Raw genomic sequence first — 18,595 nt, forward strand, 5'->3', positions numbered from 1 at the left:
CATGTACACCCTGGCCCATCTACTGTTGCTCGCCCTAATTCTGACGAGCACTGATATTTGCTTCACTGATTTTTGCTCTCGTAAAAGCCTGGGTTATCTGCACGATAACACCAGAAGCTTAATACCTAAAATGGATCAATTGATAGTGTGGGTTCACAGCTCCAATCCAGATGTGTTGGTCATTACTGAGATGTGGTTAAGGAAGAGTGTTTTGAATACTGATGTTAACCTGTCTGGTTATAACCTTTTTTCGGCAAGACAGATCTTCCAAAGGTGGGGAAGTGGCGATTTTGACCAAGGATCACCTTCAGTGCTCGGTTGTCTCCATCATGTCTGTCCCCAAACAATTTGATTTGCAGGTTTTAAGCATTAAACTTTCAAATACCTCTTTGTTGACTGTTGCTGGGTGCTATCATCCTCCATCAGCACGAGCCTGTACCCTACATGCCCTAAGCTCTCTCCTGAGATCTTGCAGAGTTACAATAATTGCATTTGCGAAAGGCTCGGCACACTCATACAAAGGCTGACTGGCTATTGTTCAGGCAAATGAGTAGTAAGTGCACTCAGGCTATCCGGAAGGCCAATGTTAGTTAGTTTAAGGAGCAGTTCTCTCTCTGTGGGTCTAACCTCAAGAAGTTCTGGAAAACCGTTAAAGACCTGGAGAATAAACCCTCCTCCTCTCAGCTGCCCATGTCCCTAAATGTTGATGATGTGGTTGATACTGACAAGAAGCACATGGCTGAGCTCTTTCATCACCACTTCATTAAGTCAGGATTCCTATTCGACTGAGCCATGCCTCCTTGCCCGTCCAAAATGTCCTCATCTCCCACCCCATCTAATGCGACTAGCCTCGATGCTTCTCCCTATTTCCCCCCTGCCCCGCTACAAAGTTTCTGCCTGCAGGCAGTCGCTGAGTCTGAGGTGCTAAAGGAGCTGCTTAAACTTGACCCCCAAAAAACATCTGGATCAGATGGTTTAGACCCTTTCTTTTTTTAAGGTTGCTGCCCCTATCATCACCAAGCCTATTTCCAACCTTTTTAACCTGTCTCTCCATTCTGGGGAGGTTCCAATTGCTTGGAAGGCAGCCACGGTTCGTCCTCTTGAAACTAGGGGGCACTATTTTTATTTTTGGAAAAATAACGTTCCCAAAGTAAACCACCTATTTCTCAGGACCAGATGCTAGAATATGCATATACTTGACAGCTTAGGATAGAAAACACTCTAAAGTTTCCAAAACTGTAAAAATATTGTCTGTGAGTATAACAGAACTGATATTGCAGGCGAAACCCTGAGGAAAATCCAATCAGGAAGTGCCTCTTATTTTGAAACCGCTGTGTTCCTATGCACCCCCATTGGCCATCGAAAGGGATATCAACCAGATTCCTTTTTCTAAGTATTCTCTAAGGTGTCTACAGCATTTTGATGTAGTTTCACACCTTTATGTTGAAGAATGAGCGTAAACGACTACATTGCGTAAGTGGCTAGCTGAGGGCTCTCAGAGTGATTCTTGCGTAAAAGACAGAGGTAGTCATTTTTCCTCTCGCTCCTACTGAAAAGCCAATTGTCCCGGTTGACATATTATCGAATAGATATTTGAAAAACACCTTGAGGATTGATTATAAAAAACGTTTTCCATGTTTCTGTCGATATTATGGATATAATTTGGAATGTTTTTCGCCGTTGTCGTGACCGCTATTTCCGGTGGATTTCTCAACATAACGTGACCAACAAACGGAGGTATTTTGGGTATAAAAATAATCCTTATGAAACAAAAGGAACATTTGTTGTCTAACTGGGAGTCTCGTGAGTGAAAACATCCGAAGAATATCAAAGGTAAACGATTAATTTGATTGCTTTTCTGATTTTCGTGACCAAGCTTCCTGCTGCTAGCTGGACATAATGCTATGCTAGGCTATCGATAAACTTACACAAACGCTTATCTTGCTTTGGCTCTAAAGCATCATTTCAAAATCCGAGATGACAGGGTGATTAACAAAAGGCTAAGCTGTGTTTCACTATATTTCACTTGTGATTTCATGATTATGAATATTTTCTAGTAATATTTTTTGAGCGTTGCGCTATGCTAATTAGTGTAGTTGATGACAATTCTCCCGGATCCGGGATGGGTAGTTCCAAGAGGAGAGATCAGGCTGATCCTAACTGTTATAGGTCTATTTCTATTTTTCAAAATTCTTGATGTCTATAGTATTCTCTCTGGTATGCAATCTGGTTTCCGCTCAGGTTATGGATGTGTCACTGCAACCTTAAAGGTCCTCAATGATGTCACCATTGCCCTTGATTTTAACAGCCTCCACTATTCTGGGAAGGCTTTCCACTACGTGTTGGAACATTGTTGTGGGGACTTGCTTCCATTCAGCCACAAGAGCATTAGTGAGGTCGGGCACTGATATTGGGTGATTAGGCCTGGCTCGCAATCAGCGATCCAACTCATCCCAAAGGTGTTTGATGGGGTTGAGGTCAGGGCTCTGTGCAGGCCAATCAAATTGTTCCTCACCGATCTCAACAAACCAATTCTGGATGGACCTCGCTTTGTTGCATTGTGCGTTGTCATGCTGAAACAGGAAAGGGCATTCTCTAATCTCCACCAGACTTATTATGCTGCTATTTTTGTGCTGCTATTTTTATTGACTTGGCCAAAGCTTTTGATATGGTAGAACATTCCATTCTTGTTGGCCGGCGAAGGAGTATTGGTGTCTCTGAGGGGTCTTTGGCTGGTTTGCTAACTACCTCTCTCAAGAGTGCAGTGTATAAAGTCAGAAAATCTGCTATCTCAGCAACTGCCTGTCACCAATTAGATTACCCCAAGGCTCGATCCTAGGCCCCACGCTCTTCTCAATTTACATCAACAACATAGCTAAAGCAGTAGGAATCGCTCTCATTCATTTATATGCAAATGATACATTCTTATACTCAGCTGGCCCCTCCCTGGATTTTGTGTTAAATGTTCCACAACAAAGCTTTCTTATTGTCCAACAAACTTTCCTTACCTTTAACCTTGTTCGGAACACCTCCAACACAAAGGTCATGTGGTTTGGTAAGTAGAATTCCCCTCCTCCCACAGGTGTTATTACTACCTCTGAGGGTTTAAAGCTTGAGGTAGTCACCTCATTATTTTATTATACCTTTTATTTCAACAAGGAACACAGACTGAGACCAAGGTCTCTTTTACAGCTGGACTCTGCGTATACATGTTTACACATACAGTTTAGGTACAATGATTAAAATACTAAACAAGACAAACAAAAGGATCACAGATAACACAAATAAAATACAGCAAAATATTTAATTTACACATAGGTTATTCTACTAACAGCACAATAACTTGCATTACCCGAAACAGTTACAAGCAATACAAAAATAAAAATGCTCCAATAAATATTTAAAATGAGCAAGGGGGACAAGAGTCTCAAGTTTAAGTTTAGTCTGCAGGATATTCCATAGGCAAGGAGCGTAACAGGAAAAGGCAGCCATACCCGACTCTGTGGAAATCGCATGGGCCTCAAGTGTAATCCATGCTTGAGACCTGGTTGTAGGAATTCTAATTCTAATATCGATGAGTGATGATAAATAAGAAGGTAGCTTATTCAGAAGTGCTTTATAGACAAACACGAGAGCATGTTGTTCTCGTCTCACGGACAGCGAAGTCCAACCCACATTTTGATATAAAACACAGTGGTGAGTTCTGTAGCTAGCACCCGTAATAAGTGCACAATGATAAGTAGCATCCAGCTATTTAAGTGTTGATGCCGTAGCATGCATGTAAATAATATCCCCATAATCTATAACAGACATAAAAGTAGCTTGCACAATGTGTCTTCTATTTGTAGAGGACTAGCATGTCCTGTTTCTATAGAGGAAGTCTAGCTTGATTTTTAGCCATTTACAAAGTTCGCCAATATGCATTTTAAAAGACAGTTTATTATCCAAACATATCCCTAAGTATTTACAGTGGGGGGGAAAAGTATTTAGTCAGCCACCAATTGTGCATGTTCTCCCACTTAAAAAGATGAGAGAGGCCTGTAATTTTCATCATAGGTACACTTCAAGTATGACAGACAAAATGAGAAAAAACATCCAGAAAATCACATCGTAGGATTTTTTAATGAATTTATTTGCAAATTATGGTGGAATATAAGTATAAGTACATGACAGTGTCATCAGCATATAAATGAATTTGACACTTTCTTATCTCATCACCGATATTGTTTATGTAGAGAGTGAACAGTAATGGACCAAGTATAGAACCTTGTGGGGCACCCTTAACCAACTCCAATGACTCTGACTGGATGCCGTCAACTCTAACAGCCTGACTTCTATCCTTTAGATAGTCATGAAACCAACAACAGGCATCCAATCCCAGTCCTATTGATGACAGTTTACCCAAAAGTATCGCATGGTCTACAGTGTCAAAAGCTTAAGATAAATCTATGAACAAGGCGGCACAGTACTTTTTATTATCTAGGGCATTAGTAATATAATTTACAACATGTACAGTGGCCGTAATAGTACTGTGTATAGGTCTAAAGCCAGATTGAGTACCAGAAAGAGTATTGTTAACAGTTAAAAAAGATTATAGTTGCCGATTCACCAGTGACTCTAGAATTTTAGCCAAACAGGAGAGCTTAGAGATGGGCCGATAATTATCCAATTCACTACCATCACCTCCCTTGAGGAGTGGTAAAACAAAAGCTGTTTTCCAAGATATAGGAATCTTTCCTACGGCAAATGTTTGATTAAAAATGTGTCACTAGACCAGCAATAATAGGTGCCGAACACTTGAGTAAATATGGATCCAGATTGTCAGCGCCTAATGATTTCTTAGAATCTATAGCAGATAGTGCAGATAAGACCTCATCTTCTGTGACTTTTTGAAAATTAAAAACCGGCTTACTGTTTTCCACATCAACTGAAAGCCGAGGGTCTGAAACAATAGACTGGTCAGGATCATGTTGGCCATTTATTCTTTCAAAAAGAAAACCAGCAGAAATAAAATTCTTATACAAGTACTTGGGAATATGGCTCGACGGTGCACTGTCCTTCTCTCAGCACATATCAAATCTGCAGGCTAAAGTTAAATCTAGACTTGGTTTCCTCTATCGTAATCGCTCCTCTTTCACCCCCGCTGCCAAACTAACCCTGATTCAGATGACCATCCTATCCATGCTAGATTACGGAGACATTATTTATAGATCGGCAGGTAAGGGTGCTCTCGAACGGCTAGATGTTCTTTACCATTCGGCCATTAGATTTGCCACCAAATGCTCCTTATAGTACACATCACTGCACTCTATACCCCTCTGTAAACTGGTCATCTCTATATACCCGTCGCAAGACCTATGGTTGATGCATATTTGTAAAACCCTCTCAGGCCTCACTCCCCCTATCTGAGATATCTACTGCAGCCCTCACCTCCATATACAACACCCATTCTGCCAGTCACATTCTGTTAAAGGTCCCCAAAGCACACATCCCTGGGTCGATCGGCTTTTCAGTTCGAGGCACCTAGAGACTGGAACGAGCTGCAACAAACACTCAAGCTGGACAATTTTTATCTCAATCTCTTCATTAAAAGACTCAATCATGGACACTCTTACTGACAGTTGTGGCTGCTTTACGTGATGTATTGTTGTCTCTATCTTCTTGCTCGGTTTGCTGTTATCTGTTCCGAATAATGTTTGTACCATGTTTTGTGCTACTACAATGTTGCTGTTTTGTTGCCACCATGTTGTGTTGTCATGTGTTGCTGCCTTGCTATGTTGTTGTCTTATAGGTCTCTCTTTATGTAGTGTTGTCTCTCTTGTTGTGATGTGTGTTTTGTCCTATATTTATATTTTATTCTTTATTAAATTTTTATCCCATGCCCCCGTCCCCACAAGAGGCCTTTTGCCTTTTGGTAGGCCGTCATTGTAAATAAGAATTTGTTCTTAACTTACTTGTCAAGTTAAATAAAGGTTAAATAAAACATATATATTAAAAAACAGCTTCATGAGGTAGTCATCTGGAATGCATTTCAATTTCTTCCCTTCTCAATGCGTTTGAGGCAATCAGTTGTGTTGTGACAAGATAGAGTTGGTATACAGAAGATAGACATATTTGGTAAACAACCAAGTCCATATTATAGCAAGAACTGCTCAAATAAGCAAAGAGAAACGACAGTCCATCATTAATTTAAGATATGAAGGCCAGTCAATTCTGAACATTTCAAGAACTTTGAAAGTTTCTTCAAGTGCAGTGCTAAAAACAATTAAGTGCAATGATGAAACTGGGTCTCATGAGGACCGCCACAGGAAAGAAAGACCCAGAGTCACCTCTGCTGCAGATGATACGTTCATTCGAGTTTTCAGCCGGAAATTGTAGCCCAAATAAATGCTTCACAGAGTTCAAGTAACAGACACATCTCAACATCAACTGTTCAGAGGAAACTGTGTGAATCAGGCCTTCATGGTTGAATTGCTGCAAAGAACCACTACTAAAGGACACCAATAATAAGAAGAGACTTGCTTTGGCCAAGAAACATGAGCAATGGACACTAGACCGGGGAACATCTGTCTTTTGGTCGGATGAGTCCAAATTTGAAAATGTTGTTCCTAACCATCTGTCTTTGTCAGACGCAGAGCAGGTGAACGGAAGAGATCTCCTCATGTGTGGTTCCCACCGTGAAGCATGGAGGAGGAGGAGGAGCTGTGATGGTGTGGGGGTGCTTTGCTGGTGACACTGTCTGTGATTTATTTAGAATTCAAGGCACACTTAACCAGCATGGCTACCACAACATTCTCCAGCCATATGCCATCCCATTTGGTTTGCGCTTAGTGGGACTATCATTTGTTTTTCAACAAGACAATAACCCAACACACCTCCAAGATGTGTAAGGGCTATTTGACCAAGAAGGAGAGTGATGGAGTGCTCAACCCAGTTGAGATTGTTTGGGATGAGTTGGACTGCAGAGTAAAGGAAATGCAGCCAACAAGTTCTCAGCATATGTAGGAACTCCTTCAAGACTGTTGGGAAAGCATTCAAGGTGAAGCTGGTTGAGAGAATGCCAAGATTGACCAAAGCTGTGTCTACTTTGAAGAATCTCAAATATAAAATATATTTAGATTTGTTTAACACTTTTTTGGTTGCTACATGATTCCATATTTGTTATTTCATAGTTTTGATTTCTTCACTAATATTATACATTGTAGAAAATAGTAAAAAATAAAGAAAAACCCTGGAATGAGTAGGTGTGTCCAAACGTTTGACTGGTACTGTAAGCATGCCTTTTACTGAGGAGTGTCTTCCGTCTGGCCACTCTACCATAAAGACCTGATTGATGGAGTGTTGCAGAGATGGTTGATGACCATTGGTTCTTGGTCACCTCCCTGACCAAGGTCCTTCTCCCCCGACTGCTCAGTTTGGCCAAACGGCCAGCTCTAGGAAGCGTCTTGGTTGTTCCAAACTTCTTCCATTTAAGAATGATGGAGGCCACTGTGTTCTTGGTGACCTTCAATACTGCATAAATGTTTTGGTACCCTTCCCCAGATCTGGGCCTTGACACAATCCTGTCTTGGAGCTCTACGGACAATTCCTTTGACCTCATGGCTTGGATTTTGCTCTGACATGCACTGTCAACTGTGGGTACTTATATAAACAGGTGTGCTTACCAAATTATGTCCAATCAATTGAATTTACCACAGGTGGACTCCAATCAAGTCGGAGAAACATCTCAAGGATGATCAATAGAAACAGGATGCACATGAGCTCAATTTCGAGTCTCATAGCAAAGAGTCGGCATACTTATGTAAATAAGGTATTTCTGTTTTTTATTTTTGTCTACAAACCTGTTCTCGGTTTGTCATTATTGGGTATTGTGTGTAGATTGATGAAGAATTCATTTTGATTTCATTGATTTTAGAATAAGGTTGTAACGTAACAAAATGTGGACAAAGTCAAGGGGTCTGAATACTTTCCGAATGCACTTTACATGCACATATACTTTAGCTGTGCTGTGTGCCTGTATTTGTACAAAAAAACTTTGCGATTTAAGTTGTGTGTGTGTGTGTGTGTGCACATGCTTGCATGCCCCCTGCTTTTGAGTCTCAATAAGTGTTTCACAGCATGCAGATACATACATTATATGTATGTATGTATCCATATATTCTCAGCAGGGGTTGATCTACTAACAATATCCAATACTCCCAACCTACAAAATGCCATTTCACTACAATATATCTCCACACACATGATATGAGGCAAACAACTCACTATAACTTTGCAATATGTCTCTCATTCAGTCGGGAGTGAAAATATCTCTCCCTCTTCTTCTCTCTTCTTTTTCTCTCTATTTTTCTCACACATTTCCTCCATCTCTCTCTTCTCTCGGAATGGGGAACAGCTGAGAAAATAAACACCCTGCTATACGTCTTGGATCGTTCTGTTTTGTTTTAGTTATCTTATGTTCTTCTTATGTTTGTTTATAAATGAAAATAAGTAAATAATTGATTCCTACATGCGGTGCATGTACTGCAAACCTGCGTTAGTAAGTCCCTTTGGATCAAAGCATTTTTCCAATGTTCAAACATGTCGTATGTGTGAACGTCTTAACACAAAGCTATGGAACTATCTGCATTAGTAGTGACAGATTCCAACTGGATTCTTCCCCTCCCTTATCACTCACTTCCGTGTCCCAATCTCTCAATGATAAAGGCTCTTCTCCATTCAGACACACGGCCAATTACAAATGAGCTAGTTTGTCCCGCAAAAAAAAAAAAAAACGAAATCAGGCTTCAAGAGGTGAAGGCCCTTGAAGATTAATTGGAAATAGGTCCCCGGTAAATGTCAATGGCAATTGAGGGTCTGTAGACTCTGATTGACTCTATCCACAGACCACTCTATCCTGGATAAACTTTCTCCAACCGTGACATTGCTGGCATGGCTCCCCACCCCTTTCTCTCTCGCCCTCTTTGAAAGAGGAGTGGACAAAGGAGACGAGGTTGCGAGGAGAAATGGAGTTGTGAGAAGCCAATGGAATTGGAAAGAGAGACAAGACAGGCCAACATTTAACATTTTCAACCTCTGGTATGTTCTTGTGGGGGGCTTTAGTTATGATTTGAAAGGGTGCACTGCGGAATTGCGAACACCAAAGGAAGTAATTTCCCCTGGAGAAACAGTGTGTGAGTGAAATCCAGTGTGAAGGCCATATTCCAACCCCACAACCCCTTTACCTACATTCTTTGTGTAAAGGCTAGACCAGGGGCTAGCTTCATTCTCTGTGTCTGTAGTCAGTGATTCAGTCAAATCTTTCATATTTGCAGTTTTTTCATTTGTTTCTGGTTTCTTACGGTTATTGAGTGTCTCTGGACATTATTTCAGGTATCTACCGGTAGTAAATATTTTCTGCAGTAGAGATTTGATCCAATGTCACCTAGTTTTCTCCTTTGTGATGTCTGGCTGCTGTTCCTGTATGTCTCCTGTCTGGGTGGGTGTAATGCCTGGAAAAGTACTTGTCTGCATTCCAAATGGAACACTATTCCCTTTATAGTGCGCTACTTTTGATCAGAGACTATGTACAGTGCCTCCAGAAGTATTCATACTGTACGCCTTGACTTATTCCACATTTTGTTGTGATACAGCATGAATTTAATATGGATTAAATATATATTTATTCTCACCCATCTACACACAATACCCCATAACGATAAAGTAAAAACATGTTTTTAGAAATGTTAGCAAATGTATTGAAAACAGAAATATCTCATTTACCCAAGTATTCATACCTCTGAGTCAATACAGTGTTAGAATCAGCTTTGATAGCGATTACAGCTGTGAGTCTTTCTGGGTAAGTCTCTAAGAGTTTTGCCCAACTGGATTGTACAACATTTGAACATTATTATAAAATACATTCTACACGCTCGGTCAAGTTAGTTTTTGATCAGTGCTAGACAGCCCTTTTACTTTCATTTGACTTTATTGAGTACATTTTTTTTTACAGGGACAGTACACATTAAACAATGTTTCAGTAAAAGTGCCGGTTTTAGTCAGCCGGAAAATGTTCAACCCGCAGTTCCAGGGCAAGTTAATATAAACAATTACAATAACAATACAGACAAACAATGAGCAATGAGCAATGAGCAATGAGCAATGAGCAATGAGCAATGAGCAATGAGCAATGAGCAATGAGCAATGAGCACATGCAAGAGCAACATAGGACAAGCAACACGTAGCACGCAGACAGACAGAGCAATAGCACAAAAAGCAACAAAACAAAATAGATAGAAGTGACAGTGCTTACACACCTCACAAGCTACAGACAACAGATAACATGGAAAGCGGCAATACACAGCAGGGGATTATGTTCACAAGTCTGATTTTCCTTAAGCCATGTCTTTATATTTTTGTGTGAAGATGCGATAGGTGGGGCAGTTGCGTGTGTCTGATGGCAGTGTGTTCCAGACATTGGAAACTCTCACAGAGAAAGTAGTTTGACTAAAAGTGCTTCTCCTTCAGGGAACTATACAGTCACCTCTCATGGCAGACCTTGTAGATCTGCTGCCATGGGTTTGGGTTTTCTGTTTAACAAAAGTACTAAGTGGATGGGGTCAAGCAGTATGCTATGTGGGGGAGTATCATATCACCGTTTTTCTGCCTGTGTAGTCAAACAATTTCATATGTATCAGAAATTTGGTTATTTTAGTTACATTTTTCACCTGCTTTTTGAAAGAGGTTGGAATCAAGTATGATACCAAGGTACATAAAATCGGATACAACCGGGAGCCTCTCCACTTAACCCTTGTGTTGTCAAGTGTCTAAAATGACCCGCCACTATGTTAAACAGCAGAGAACATCCGCTAAATGAAATTTGATGATTTTTCCTAGAGTGACCCCAACATTAGAAAAAGTTGCCTTTGTTCATATTCCCATGAAAGCTGTACACCACCAGGGTTCAACGATTGTCTTAGGGTCCTTTTTGACCCCGCAGTTATACAATTATTTACACACCACAAAAACCACAAAGAAATTGAGATTGTGTGTGCTACTGATTGAACTCAGACAAAACAAAAACGTTCTTGTGCATGTGCAGCATCTCCTCTCCACGACCCCACACGACTCAAGTTCAAAGACAAAATCAAAAGAAATTCAGACAAAATAAACTACATTTCAGACAAAATAAACTTATCTTGAAAGCATTGTTTACTAATGGGGAATGCAGTCAGAGCCTATAAAGGTGCTGCATATGAAAGTCACCCCAATTCTCTCTTCGCTGAAGCCATGAGTGCACGTTCCAGATTTTCAGATGTCCAGGAGGAACAAGAGAACAATGATTTAGAAGAGGAGGAAGTATCTGAAGAAGAAGATGGGAAAGAATATAACCCAAAGTATGATGCATCATCTTCAGATGAAGAAGACATCCCCCAAGCTGAAAGAGAGACATTTTTGTCAAAGAACAGAAAAATAACATGGTCTTTGTCACCATATGACAACTAGGGCAGGATGGTAGCACAAAATGTCATAAGGATGACCCCAGGGCCCACAAGACATGCAGTTGACCATGCCCAGGACATCGCCTCAACATTATACATGTTCATCACACCAGCTATCGAAAAAATCATCCTGGAGATGACAAATTTGGAGGGTTTCCGTAAATATGGAGACAACTGGAAAAGGATGGATGAGATTGACCTGCGGGCCTACATAAGGCTGCTAATCTTATCGGGTGCGTATAGGTCCCGAGGCGTGGCTACATGTAGTCTCTGGGATGCAGAGACAGAAATGGAGATTTTCCGTGCTACAATGCCACTGAAAGTCTTTCCCGATTTCTCAAGAATGCTATGATTTGATAACCATGAGTCAAGACCTGCAAGACGTGTGAGAGACAAACTGGCGGCCATAAGCGAGGTCTGGGAGAAGTGGGTGGAGCGTCTGCCATACCTCTGCAACCCTGGGCCTGAAGTAACAGTGGATGAGCAACTGGTTCGATTCGGAGGTACATTTTTATTTTCATATCTGTAATGTAAGTGATTTTCACTGTTAATTTGATCATGTATTGCTGTAATATCATTGATTTATGTGACTGTTTTCTGTGACACTGATACTAATTACTGATAGTAATCTCTTTTGTCAAAATGCTGCTGTCCTTTCCGGCAGTATATGCCCAGCAAGTCAGCAAAGTATGGCATCAAGATATGAGTGGCCTGTGACGCACAATCCAGCTATGCTTGGAAGATGCAAGTCTACACAGGGAAACCGACCAGTGGAGGCCTGGAGAAGAACCAGGGGATACGGGTTGTGCTTGATGTGACAGATGGACTGAGGGGGCACAATGTCACGTATGACAATTTCTTCACCTCAATGAACTCAGCCAGCAGCTCCTGAAGAGGAAGATCACCAAGGTTGGCATAGTTAGAAAGAACAAGCCTGAGCTCCCCCCTGCAATCCTCCCAACAATGGGGAGAGATGCCTTCTCATGAAAGTTAGCCTTCACCCCCACCTCCATTCTAGTTTTTTACCTCCCAAAGAGGAACAAGAATGTGGTCCTCCTGAGCACACTGCACAAAACGGCTGTCATCCTGGACTACAACCACAACAAAGGAGGCGTGGACAACCTGGACAAGGTATGGAAGATACTTTGGGGTGGCAAGTAGTCTAGTGGTAAGAGCTTTTGACTAATAATTTTTAATTTTACCTTTATTTTACTAGGCAAGTCAGTTAAGAACAAATTCTTATTTTCAATGACGGCCTAGGAACAGTGGGTTAACTGCCTGTTCAGGGGCAGAACGACAGATTTGTACCTTGTCAGCTCGGGGGTTTGAACTTAGTCCAACGCCTAGTCCAACGCTCTAACCACTAGGTTGCAAGATCAAATCCCTGAGCTGACAAGGTAAAAATATGTTGTTCTGCCCCTGAGCAAGGCAGTTAACCCACTGTTCCTAGGCCATCACTGAAAATAAGAATTGGTTCTTAACTGACTTGCTTAGTTAAATAAAGGTAATTTAAAAAAATGTGATTGGAACTTACAGCTGCAGGGGGATGACTGCCCGCTTGCCCCTGGTCATCTTGACATCATTGATGTTTCCTCATACAATGCCTTTGATATGGAACAAGATCAACTCAACCTGGATTCCTGATAAGTGGAACAAGAGGAAGATGTTCCTAGAGCAGCTTGGAAATGCACTTGTAACCCCACACATTCAAAGAAGGGAGCGCCTCCCCCACACAGCAGCCTCTGCAGTGCTTGTGAATGAAAGCTGTTCAGGGGGCTGAATCTTGTCCTGATCCACCTGAGGCTCCAGCTGGGGCAGTCAAGAGGAAGAGATGCCAAAGAAGGACTGTAAAATAAATAGTATGTGCTGCGCATATGAGAAATACATCTGCAAAGTCCATGCACACACACTTGCATACTGTCCTACATGTGCAAATTAGTGTTGATTGATTTATGTACTTCGCATTTTTGTTTTGTGTCTATTATTTTCTTCTTATTTATTGTTGTTTTTTATACACCTTGTGGATGGGGGCAATGATTAAAATAATGGGAGAAGACTACTATTTTGTAGTTGAATTCCTCATTGTACAGTATATAAGAATAGATCACTATGTTTCCAAAAAGGCTGTTATTGTTTCCCTTCAATAAAATGCATTCAAAACTAGCTTCTGCACATTTCTGCTACCTAGGCTATACAAGTGCTATCTCTTGCTAAACAAATCATGTTTACACCTATGCAGTACCTTTAGCAATAATAATAACAATAGTAAACCTCTACTTTTGCAAAGAAAACAATTATTACAGGTGTGTTGTAATATAAAGGAATGGTGTCCATTGATTAAATGCAGTCTTTCTGCATTGTGAAGAGGGAAAACCAGATATTCACAAAGTTTGTGATGAATGACAGGTTGTTTCTTCATCCAAAATAGATTTGGGATTTAAAATTCAATTAAGTTGCTTTATTTGAGGGGTTTAGTGGAGGTGGGTCATTTTTTACCCTTAGGACAAGGAGAGTATACAGAATGTTAAGACTACACAAGGGTTAAGTGATAATGCACGAGAAGCCGATATTGGCACGGGTGTTGTATATATATATCCCCCTTCTCGGGCATTATCACTTTAATACAACGGGTTACCAACATATTCAAATACTGATTTAATTATTTTAATTAAAAACATAATTTTAATGAAATTATTCATACTATTTCAACCTTCCACGAGATATAGTCCTGACACAAATCTAGGGTTGCTATCCAAGCCAGCTGGTCGTTCGTTCTATCGGCGGAGACCCAGTCATTAAGAATTTTTGTTCTATATCTATGGACATGACCCAGTCGTTCGATCTAAATGTTTCCGCTGCCGTGATGGCTGGCAACGTTCTTATAACTTGCTTGCTAGCTAGCCAACTTTGGCTAGCAGTCATGTCAAACAACAGTGCATTTGTTTAAGCTGTTTTCTAGTGATTTTGTTTTGTATACACCCATAATAATGAGCTAATGATGTGCAATTTCCCCTGGGACAGAACATTTGCTCTCTTGTCAGGCCACTGTTCAGAAGAAATAGCCAACTGCACAGCTAACACAGTCACTTCAAACTGCAGCTGGAATGACAGCAAACTAGCTGCATTTCTTGTTTTTCTATTGACGTTTCTTTGTATATATCCACAGAAATTATGCTGATTCATGATTTCGACTGGCTGAGAAAATCTGCCAGCCTGTCTGTCTCGTCCCGACTCCCGACACGTTCATTACCATATGACAGCTGGAGATTGAATTTCAGTACTGAAACAATGTTGCATATGTCGAAGAGACAGACAGCGAGGTTATTACAAATCTCTGCTGTTTAAAACCAAATGCTAGTCTGGCTGAGCTGTTGAGACAGTGGATTGCGAAGTCAGATGGAACAGAGTAAATAAGCATTTCAACATCATAGATTTGGCCAGTGCTAACTTGTGGAATAGACGCAGGCTGGAATGCAGTTTTAACCAATCAGCATCCAGGATTAGACCCACCCATTCTATAATGACACATATAAATCTGGCTCAGTAGCATTAGTTACCCTCTTTGCAAAGAACATGAAGACAGTTTTTACCACATTGAGATGCAAAAATGAGTCACTGAGACACTTTGTAACATGGACTATAGCAGTAGTGGTTCTTGTGCAGCTTGCTGTTTGCTTTTTGCATGCACATAAATCAAATCAAATCTAATCTAATTTTATTGGTCACATACACATGGTTAGCAGATGTTAATGCGAGTGTAGTGAAATGCTTGTGCTTCTAGTTCCGACCATGCAGTAATATCTAACAAGTAATCTAACAATTTCACAACAACTACCTTATACACACACAAGTGTAAAGGAATGACTAATAATATGTACATATAAGTATATGGATGAGCAATGCAGTAGATGATATAGAGCACAGTATATACATATGAGCTGAGTAATGTAGGGTATGTAAAAATTATATAAAGTGGCATTGTTTATTAAAGTGACTAGTGATACATTTAGTACATCCACATTTTTATTATTAAAGTGGGTAGAGATTTGAGTCAGTATGTTGGCAGCGCCACTTAATGTTAGTCATGGATGTTTAACAGTCTGATGGCCTTGAGATAGAAGCTGTTTTTCAGTCTCTCGGTCCCAGCTTTGATGCACCTGTATTGACCTCGCCTTCTGGATGATAGCGGGGTGAACAGGCAGTGGCTCGGGTGGTTGTTGTCCTTGATTATCTTTTTGGCCTTCCTGTGACATCGGGTGGTGTAGGTGTCTTGGAGGGCGCTGTTGCGCCTTCTTCACCACACTGTCCATGTGGGTGGACCATTTCAGTTTGTCTGTGATGTGTATGCCGAGGAACTTAAAACTTTCCACCTACTCTTCCGTCGATGTAGGGGGTGCTCCCTCTGCTGTTTCCTGAATTCCACAATCATCTCCTTCGTTTTGTTGATGTTGAGTGTGAGGTGGTTTTCCTGACACACACTCCGAGGGCCCTCACCTCCTCCCTGTAGGCCGGCTCGTCGTTGTTGGTAATCAAGCCTACCACTGTAGTGTCTTCTGCAAACTTGATGATTGAGTTGGAGGCGTGCATGGCCACGCAGTCATAAATCACTGTATCATCTGCATACATTTGCACTTCACACCCAGTACAAGTTTTCAAGTCTTGCCATATATTTTCGAGGCGATTTTAACTCAAAACCAGTGTATGTTGGAAAGCAGACTAAACCTAGCATTTTGCGTGTGCTTAGCTCTATTCCGTTTATTTTTATATTAATAAAACTCCCTAGTCCTTGCCGATGACAAGTATACCCATAACATGATGCAGCCACCACCATGCTTGAAAATATGAAGAGTGGTACTCAGTGATGTGTTGTTTTGGATTTGCCCCATACGTAACGCTTTGTATTCAGGACATATATTTATTTCTTTGCCACATTTTTGCAGTTTTACTTCAGTGCCTTGTTTTTTTTGCATATTTTTATTCTGTACAGACTTCTTTCTTTTCACTCTGTCAGTTAGGTTAGTATTGTGGAGTAACTACAATGTTGTTGATTCATCCTCAGTTTTCACCTATCATAACCATTAAACTCTGTACTGTTTTAAAGTCACCATTAGCCTCATGGTGAAATTAGTTTCCTTCCTCTCCAGCAACTGAGTTAGGAAGGACACCTGTATCTTTGTAGTGATTGGTTGTATTGATACACCATCCAAAGTGTAATTAAAAACTTTACCATGCAAAGAGGGATATTCAATGTCTATTCATCTACCAATAGGTTTCCTTCTTTGCGAGGTATTGGAAAACCTCCCTGGTCATGTGGTTGAATCTGTGTTTGAAATTCATTTCTCGACTGAGGGACCCTACAAGATAATTGTATGTGGGGTACAGAGATGAGGTAGCAATAAAAAATAATGTTAAACACTATTATTGCACACAGAGTCCATGCAACTTATTATGTGACTTGTTAAGTACATTTTTACTCCTGAACTTATTTAGGCTTGCCATAAAAACGGGTTGAGTACTTATTGACTCAAGACATTTCTTGTCAATGCAGGGGGAGGAATCCTCCACTCTGTCAAAGCCTCCTGGCCAGAATGCTGTGCGATTTTCCCCGGCTACTGAGGCACCGCGACAGGGAATCGAAGCGACAGGTATCCTCCTTGGCTTGGTGCTGCTCAGTAATACGAAGCAAAGCTCCACCGAGTAAGAAACGCTGTCAATATATCGACTGGGATGTCAGGAAATTGGTTACAGGCTTTTCACACAGCCAGGCCTTGCCTGTCAGCCCCCCTCCCACCACCATACACACAAACACACAACCCACCTTCCCTCCTCCTGAAAAGCCTAATGCTGAAACAGAAAACACCTGCCCCGTTTGATGAGGTGGTTCCGCTGAGAGGAAGAGAGAAACCAACAGGGCACAAAAGAAGTAATGAGGAGGGAATGAAAGAGGATGAGACGGTTGAGAGGAATGGAAAGGGAAATGAGGGGGAGGGGTGAAGTATGTCAATTATTGCACCAATAACAGTTGTTAATTAACCCAATAAACAATAGTTGTTCCCGAGCAACCGTTCAGCAACAGTCAAATAGTTAGCAGTGTGAGAAGCCCTCGAATGGCAGTTAATTAATCCAACTGCTTGGGTTGCAGCAGCATGAGAGTGCTTTTAAAATAAAAGGATAATCTGGTATCAGGACTAAACTCACACATTTGCACCATTGAAAAATTGGTTTTCGAAATTGTATTTAAAATATGTTGCCATGGTTACACCATGTCCTTGTGACATGCACAGTTCAATCGCGTTAAAACAACAAGATAAACAAGATCACCTCTTCTACCACCAAATGCTGGAAAGACAGGGGACAGGTGTTCCAGGTCCTGAGTGAATTTGTGCCCAGAAATGTTAAGGATTGTGGACCCCTGCTGTCATACAACGCATTGTCTTCCTTCCTGTTCTTATATTAGACTGCCATAAAAGGGCTTACAGGACCAAAAAACTATGTGATAGGAATGGCACTCCTGAGAACAGAACAGCGTATCTCATCCCTTGATTAGTGCGAGACCTGTTCCAAAAGCAGATGGTAAACAAATATTTTGAAGAGTTGTTTGCTCTGATATTGCTGGATGTGTCTCAGGCAACGTAGGATCTGTAAAGTAGTGCCAGCGACAAGTGTGTTTCAGAACTGCTGCCAGATATATTACCAGGAGGAAGTGGAGCAGAACAGCTCTGGTGATGCTCCACGGACATTATGCAAATACCATAAAAGAACATATTAGCTAGTCTGTCGCTTTTCCTTCTCAGATGCCCTACCCCAAATTGTCTCAGAAGTCGAGAGCAGGCTCCCACTGAGCTGAAAAGAGCGCAAATTTAAATCAGGGAGCCACAGCAGCCTCTGACATAGTAGAGATAACAGGTCTGCTATACAACAACTAAATGTGGAGAGGTACACTATACTGTATATACAAAAGTATGTGGACACCCCTTCAAATTCGTCGATTCGGCTACTTCAGCCACACCCGTTGCTGACAAGTGTATAATGTTGAGCACACAGCCATGCAATCTCCATGAACAAACATTGGCAGCAGAATGGCCCTTTCTGAAGAGCTCAGTGACTTTCAATGT

General features: G+C 41.1%; 1 pseudogene; it reads left to right on the forward strand.

Annotated features, from left to right (window-relative positions):
- Nucleotides 1-11,268: 11,268 nt before the first annotated feature.
- LOC135559838 (piggyBac transposable element-derived protein 4-like) lies at nucleotides 11,269-17,181 on the forward strand (annotated as a pseudogene).
- Nucleotides 17,182-18,595: the final 1,414 nt, after the last annotated feature.

The sequence above is a fragment of the Oncorhynchus nerka genome, linkage group LG15, assembly GCF_034236695.1.
Source record: "Oncorhynchus nerka isolate Pitt River linkage group LG15, Oner_Uvic_2.0, whole genome shotgun sequence".
Taxonomy (NCBI): Eukaryota; Metazoa; Chordata; class Actinopteri; order Salmoniformes; family Salmonidae; genus Oncorhynchus; species Oncorhynchus nerka.